At 65.3% G+C, this 8031-nt stretch overlaps 1 pseudogene; it reads left to right on the forward strand.

The window, feature by feature from the left end:
• Window positions 1–5225: 5225 nt before the first annotated feature.
• On the forward strand, window positions 5226–6496 carry LOC104661307 (annotated as a pseudogene).
• The last annotated feature ends 1535 nt before the right edge of the window (window positions 6497–8031 follow it).

Below are 8031 nucleotides of genomic sequence, written 5' to 3' on the forward strand. Positions count from 1 at the left end.
GACGGCAGCGACGGACGGACAGAGTGGGGCGGGAGGAGCAAGGGGCAGCTGGACTCCAGCAGAGAGAAAAGCGTCTTGGCCTCCAGGGCAAACAGCAGACCGCCCTCCCCACGCCCCCGCACGCCGGGAAAGAAGGCCAGCCGCCCAGCGCGGGCAGAGGACTGGGCACACAGCCGCCGGAGTCGGGCGTGCGGGGACTCTACCCCGCTGAACGGGCCATGTCTTGCCAAGGCGAGAGAGAGCCTACTCGGGTGGCCGTCCGGTTTGTTGCCCCCTCATGCTTGACAGCCCTGCCGTCCCCAGGCTGAAGCCTGCCTGCAGCCCGAGGCGGGCAGACCGTCCACACAGGGGCCCACCCTGGACCCCTGAAGCGGATTCGGATTCCACGTTGGCTCTGCCGTCTGCCATGGGGGGTCGGTGCTCACGTCTCTTGCCCCCGAACAGCCTGACCAGGTTGGCTGGTGGATTTCGCGCCCTGGGAGGACCCAGAAACTTCCAGGGAGGCTGTGGGACGCCAGCACCGTGTCCCGCTTCTCCTCGCCGGGCTTCCAGAGCCGGCCCCCCCGGTCGGCTCGCCCGGATCACAAGTCGCCTCGATCCAGCCACTTGCCGGACTCACCCACTCCGTTCGAGCCATGGGACGCCGGGGGCATGCCCAGCTTTTCTCCGGGGTGTCGCTCTGCTTTCTGCGCGGAAGTGCACGCGACCACACGGGCCTCGCGTGTGTCAGACCCCTCACGGCACCGGCGGAAACCCCCGGACACGTCCTCCTCCTTCAAGGAGAGAGGGCCCGGCAGTCCAGGACTCTCATGACAGGTTCATTTTCAGCCCCACTCCCCCCGTTCCAGGTCTCGTCTTCTCTCCTGCGGGACGCCTTGCGGCGCCCCGGAGAGCGGCTTCAGGGCCCCGCCGCATCCCCGCATGGCGGACGTGCCTCACTCCTTTCCTCTCTTCACACGACGGCCGTCTCACCCGTTTTTCTTTACGTGAGCACGGCACCCACCAGACACCCCGCGCTACCCCCACACCACGGCCCCCTTCACACACCCACCCACACACCCCCCCCCCCCACCCCATCACCACCTCACACCCTCCTCAGTGCCACCTACCCCCCCTTCCCACCTTCACTGGGCTTGGCCCGGCTCCACCCCAACCGACGGACAGGGGCCCCTTGGGTTTCCGGCTTCCCGGGCTCGGGCCTGACCCAGTGTCTCCCGCCAACCCCCCGCACAGTCCAGAGGGGGGCGCCTGTGGTCTTTATAAGTGCCGTGGCGTGGTGGCCGGACGTCCCGGCTGGACCTTGCGCGCGCGCACGGCCGGACTCCAGGCCCGCACCACCACCGGCAGCCCGCCTGCCTCTCTCTTGGCCCGCCCCACGTCCAGGGATCCACCGCAGACAACACCGCCCCCACCCCCCCCCCCGCGAACACCCCCCCTGCGCACTCCAACCCACGACCGGCTCTCCCGAACCCACCCACATTCGCCGAACGGAGCCATACCCGGCCCCACGCACCCAGCACCCCCCCCCCACCACCCCCCCCCCCCCCCCGAGGACGAGCGGCTCCCGCGAAGGAGCGACTCGCCTCTTGGACCACCCACCCCCCGCACCGCCCCACACGCGAGCCGCACTTGCGAGCACTCCTGCTCTGAGCAGCGCACAAACACACGCAACCCCCCCCCCGGCATCGCCACCACCACAACCGCGCCCAAGAGACCTCGCCAAGGCATAGGAATTAACCACGCGAGCACAAACCAGCTGTCGCCAACCCACGCCGCCCTCCGGCAAACACCGCACCCCCGAGATAGCGCCACGCTGACCGCCCCCCCCCCTCCCCCTCGGTCCCCCCACCCCAGCACCCCCCGGCACCCGCGAGCCAGCCTCACCCGCCGCCCACACGCGCCACGGTCAAACGACACCAGGCCACGACACGACACGCGACAGCGACAAGCCACGGACGCCCCGTCAACCCTCCCCGGTCACAAGACCTCCGCTCCCACCTCGCACTCATGCCGATCCTCTACAGCACGGCATCTCCATCTCCCTCCGGGCCATCGCCACCCACGCGGACCACCCGAACCTGGCCCACGCAAGGGGAACGCGCCGCCCCACTCAACCCCCGCGCAGTCCCCGCGGACTATCAGATCTTTGCCTTTCCCCAGACCCCACCCACCCCGCAACCCACCCGCGCGACCCACAAGCGCCCCTCCCCACGCGCCAGCCACCCACCCCGGCGGGCACCCGCCCCCCCCGGCCCAAACCGCCGCCCCCCCCCCGCCCACCCCCCGCCCCACCCCCAACCCCCCCCACCCCCCCACCACCCCACCGCCCCGCCTCCGGGCGTGCAACGCGGCCCCCGCGGGTGTACCCCCGCTTTCCCTCGCTTCCCACTTTCCCCAGCCCGCTAGCCTCTTTTAACCCTAACCCCTACCCACAACCTAGTGCCCCCGCTCCCCGCCGGTCGCCTTACAACACCGGCCGTGGGGAACGGGGCTTCCCGCCCCCCCACAGAGCCCACCCATCCCGGACCCTCCGCTCAGCACATGGAATCTCAAAAGGGGGCCTTCGTCAGCCAGGGAGAAGGGGCCGTCGCCCCTCTCCGCCCAGCCAGGCTGGCCGGCAGCAGGGTTCTCCTTCCCCGCTGGCAGGGGGATTGGGATTTTCCTTTCGCTGCCGTGGCTACCCCGGAAGGGGCGCTCTCCCACCCTCGGGCTCCCCTGGGGTGGCCCCCGCGCCCCAGCCAATGCCGGGGGGATCAGGACCCGCAGCACCACAGCCTGCCGGACCCTTGCCTGGTGGGACAGCCTGGGCCCGTTCCAGCTGAGCCGCAGGGCCAGGCTGTGCCTGCGCCGCCCACGTCCCAGGGAGTCCGTGGGGGGGCTGGGGACAGGGGCCCCAGGTCGCCAGGGCGGCGTCGAGGCCCACGTCGGGGTAGCTCCACCTCCGGGGCCCGCGTCCCTGGAGGCCTCCGCACCACAGGAGCAGATGCAAGACATCCGGGCGTCCTCCCCGCCGCCTCGGGAGCCCGGGCGCTCGTCTGCACTCCCCTCCAGCCTGCTGGATGAGCTCCTGAGACCCCCGAGTTTGCAGCAGGCGCGGTCTTCCCAGGAAGCGAGGCCCCGACAGAGCTGCAGGACGTGGGAGAGCCCGCTTTGCTGGAACCGCTACTCCTCAGCGAGGAGGAATACCGGGCTCTGCTGGAGGAGCTTTAGGACGCCGGGTGGGGACGGGATCGGGGGCGGGCGGTGGCCTCCTTTCTCGGGAGCAACTGCCTCGGTGTGGAGAGGCCCGTTTTCCCTCCGGACTGACCAGCCTGGCATTCCTGCCTTCCGGGTCTGGGCCTGGCGGCGCGGCGGCGGCGCGGCGCGGCGGAGACTCCACACACCGAGGAGAACTGAGCCTCCCCGGGTCCCGAGCCCGCCCAGGTCCGAGGGGGGCCGTCTACTGCGCATGCGCGGGTGTGCGGGCAGCCGCCTAGCCCCGGGAGCCGCCCGGCAGAGCTCTCATGCCTTTCCACCACCCGACCCCAGCTTGATCCCACCCCACTCCCCAACCCCCGCTCGCGCGCACACACACCCCCACGCACCAACACACCCACACAACCAAACACCCCTCACACCCACCACACACCACCCCCACCCCCGCCCCGCCGCACCCCGTTCTGCGCTGGGCTGCTGGCTGAGCCTCCATGCCGCGAAACAGCGGGTCCGGCAGCTCCAGGCCTGCTCTCCCTCCGCGGCTCGCCTCCTCTCTGCCTCGCTCCACCGTCACTCGCCCACCCGTGCCCCTGCAGCCTCCCCGCTGTCACCATGAACACCTGGCGGCTACCTGCCCACCCCAGATCCCACACCGCAGCGGGGATGCTGACCCTTCCAGGCGGGAGGGAGGCAGGCAGAGATGGAAAGGGAGAAAGCGAGACCTAGAGGGATGGACGGAGGAGAGGGACTTGGAGGAGGGGGAGGGAGGGAGGAGGACGGGACGGACGGAGAGAGGGAGGGAGAAAGGAACGGTGGAAAGACGGAGCGACGGAAGGACAGAGTGGGGGCGGGAGGGAGCAAGGGACAGAGGGACTCCGGCGAGAGGAAAAGCCGTCTTCGGCCTCCAGGAGCAACGGACCGGCCCTCCCCCACGCCCGCACGCCGGGAAAAGGCCAGCGCCCAGCGCGGGCAGAGGGCTGGGCCCACAGCCGCCGCGTCGGGCGCGGGGCACTCATACCCGAGGAACGGGCCATGTCTGCCAGGCGAGAGAGACCAGACTCGGGTGGCCGTCCGGTTTGCACCCTCATGTTGACAGCCTGCCGTCCCCAGGCTGAGCCCTCACTGCAGCCCGAGGCGGGCAGCCCCGTCCACACAGGGGCCAACACTCAGGAGACAGAAGCGTATTTCGGATTCCACGTTGCTCTGCCGTCTGCCAGGGGGTCGTTGCTCACGTCTCTCCGGCCCCCGAAAGCCTGACCGGTTGGCTGTGGATTTCCGAGCCCTGCGGGGACCCAGAAACTTCCAGGAGGCGTGGGACGCCAGCACCGTCCCCGCTCTCCTCGCCGGCTTCCAGAGCGGCCACCGTGGCGACTCCGCACATGTTGCAGGATGCAGGAATCCATCGTGGCCATGACGCCGGGGATGCAGCTTTTCTCCCGGGTGTCGCTCTGCTCTTCTGCGCGGAAGTGACGCGACCCACACGCCTGCGTGTGTGAGACCCTCAGGCAACGGCGACACCCACGGACGTCCTCCTTCAGAGGAGAGAGGGCCCGGCAGTCTCAAGACTCTCATGCAGGTTCATTTTCACGCCCCACTCCACCCTTCCAGGCTGGTTCTCCCTGCTGGAGACGCCTGCGGAGCCCCTAGAGCGGCTTCCAGCCCCCGCAGAATCGCTGGAGAGGCTCAGGGCCAGTCCCCGAAGCGGCTCCCCGTCCCCCCCCCCCCGCCCCCCACACCCTACCCCCTACCCCCCCACCCACTGCCCCCTTCCTGAGCTTGGCCGGCCCCACCCATACCGAGGACACAGGGCCCTGGGCCTGTGGTTCCGGCTTCCCAGGGCGGGCTGACCCAGGCTCCCCCCACCCCCCGCAGTCCAGAAGGGTGGAGCCTGTGTGCCTTTATAAGGGCCGCTGGCGTCGGGCCGGCCTCCTGGCTGGACCTGCGCGCCGCGCACAGGCCGACTCAGGGCAAGGGAGCCCGCCGCCTCTCTCTGCCCGTGGGGTCCGCGAAATTCCGCCAGGCCTCCCCCGATGGCTCTCCCGACACCTGCCGACGGCCCTCCCGGCCGAAGCCCGAGGACGAGGACGGCGAAGAGGCTCGTTTGGACCCCGAGCCAAAGGGGCCCTGCGAGCCTGCTTTGAGCGGAACCCGCCTACGGGCATCGCCACCAGGGAAGAGCTGGCCCGGCCATCGGCATTCCGAGCCCAGGGTCCAGATTTGGTTTCAGAACGAGAGATCGCGCCAGCTGAGGCAGCACCGGCGGGAGTCTCGGCCCTGGCGGGCAAACGCGGCCCGCGAAGAAGGCAGGCGAAAGCGGACCGCCGTCACCCGGTCCCAGACCGCCCTGCTCCTCGAGCCTTCCAGCAGGATCGCTTTCCGGGCATCGCCACCCGGGAAGAACTGGCCAAGAGAGACGGGCCTCCCGGAGTCCCGGATTCAGATTTGGTTTCAGAACCGGAGGGCCAGGCACCCAGGCCAGGGTGGCAGGGCACCGGCGCACGCAGGCGGGCTGTGCAACGCGGCCCCCGGCGGGTGTTCCCCCGCTCCCTCGCCGGTCGCCTTCACCCACACCGGGCCGTGGGGAACGGGGCTTCCCGCACCCCACATGCCCTGCGCGCCCTGGACTCTCCCACAGGGGGCCTTCGTCAGCCAGGGAGAAGGGGCCGTCGCCCCTCTCCGGCCCAGCCAGGATGCGCAGGCAGCAGGGTTCTCCCTTCCCCCGCTGGCAGGCGGGGATTGGGATTTTCCTTTCGCTGCCCTGGCTACCCCGGAAGGGGCGCTCTCCCACCCTCGGGCTCCCCCGGGGTGGCCCCCGCGCCCCAGCCAATGCCGGGGGGATCAGGACCCGCAGCACCACAGCCTGCCGGGCCCTTGCTCGGTGGGACAGCCTGGGCCCGCTCCAGCTGAGCCGCAGGGCCAGGCTGTGCCTGCGCCGCCCACGTCCCAGGGGAGTCCGTGGGGGGGCTGGGGCCAGGGACCCCAGGTCGCCAGGGCGGCGTGGGAGGCCCAAGTCGGGGCAGCTCCACTTCCGGGGCCCGCGTCCCCTGAGGCCTCCGCGCCGCAGGAGCAGATGCAAGACATCCGGGCGTCCTCCCCGCCGCTCCGGGAGCCCGGGCGCTCGTCTGCACTCCCCTCCAGCCTGCTGGATGAGCTCCTGGAGACCCCCGAGTTCCTGCAGCAGGCGCGGTCTTTCCCTGAATGCGAGGCCCCGACGGAGCTTCAGGACGTGGGAGAGCCCGCTTTGCTGGAACCGCTACTCCTCAGCGAGGAGGAATACCGGGCTCTGCTGGAGGAGCTTTAGGACGCCGGGTGGGGACGGGATCGGGGGCGGGGCGGTGGCCTCCCTTTCTCGGGGAGCACCTGCCTCGGTGTGGAGAGGCCCGTTTTCCCTGCGGACTGACCAGCCTGGCATTCCTGCCTTCCGGGTCTGGGCCTGGCGGCGGCCGCGGCGGCGGCCGGAGACTCCACACCGAGGAGAACTGAGCCTCCCCGGGGTCCCGGAGCCCGCCCAGGTTCCAGGAGGGGGGCCGTCTACTGCGCATGCGCGGGTGTGCGGGCAGCCGCCTAGGCTCCGGGAGCCGCCCTGGCAGAGCTCTCATGCCTTTCCACCACCCGATAGAAGATTTCTATCTTCTATGGTTTTATTCACTTTCTTTTTTTTTTTTTTTTTTTAGTGAGCTACCAATTTAATGTGTATATATACATATTTGTATATCGTATACATTGCATACATTTACATATTACATTAATATTTGTTAATATACATATATTTTCAATAATGTATTATTGAATACATTATTGAAATTACTGAATAAAAATAATATATTATTTTCCATAATAAATTTCAATGCATAATACACTTAACTATTTTAATTAAAGTAAATCAGAATTCTACTTGTACTCTTTGCCACAATCTATTACAAAGTATTTTTTTTTTTTTTTTTTTTTTTTTTTTTTTTTTTTTTTTTTTATTATACTTTAAGTTCTAGGGTACATGTGCATAACGTGCAGGTTTGTTACATATGTATACTTATGCCATGTTGGTGTGCTGCACCCATCAACTCGTCAGCACCCATCAATTCATCATTTATATCTTGTATAACTCCCCAATGCAAGCCCTCCCTCCTCCCCCCTCCCCCCTCCCCATGATAGGCCCCAGTGCGTGATGTTCCCCTTCCCGGGTCCAAGTGATCTCATTGTTCAGTTCCCACCTATGAGTGAGAACATGCGGTGTTTGGTTTTCTCTTCTTGTGATAGTTGGCTAAGAATGATGGTTTCCAGCTGCATCCATGTCCCTACAAAGGACGCAAACTCATCCTTTTTTATGGCTGCATAGTATTCCATGGTGTATATGTGCCACATTTTCTTAATCCAGTCTGTCACAGATGGACATTTGGGTTGATTCCAAGTCTTTGCTATTGTGAATAGTGCCGCAATAAACATACGTGTACATGTGTCTTTGTAGTAGAATAATTTATAATCCTTTGGGTAAATACCCAGTAGTGGGATGGCTGGGTCATAAGGTACATCTAGTTCTAGATCCTTGAGGAATTGCCATACTGTTTTCCATAATGGTTGAACTAGTTTACAATCCCACCAACAGTGTAAAAGTGTTCCTATTTCTCCACATCCTCTCCAACACCTGTTGTTTCCTGACTTCTTAATGATTGCCATTCTAACTGGTGTGAGATGGTATCTCATTGTGGTTTTGATTTGCATTTCTCTGATGGCGAGTGATGATGAGCATTTTTTCATGTGTCTGTTGGCTGTATGAATATCTTCTTTTGAGAAATGTCTGTTCATATCCTTTCCCCACTTTTTGATGGGGTTGTTTGT

Source organism: Rhinopithecus roxellana, chromosome 22, assembly GCF_007565055.1.
Source record: "Rhinopithecus roxellana isolate Shanxi Qingling chromosome 22, ASM756505v1, whole genome shotgun sequence".
Lineage (NCBI taxonomy): Eukaryota > Metazoa > Chordata > Mammalia > Primates > Cercopithecidae > Rhinopithecus > Rhinopithecus roxellana.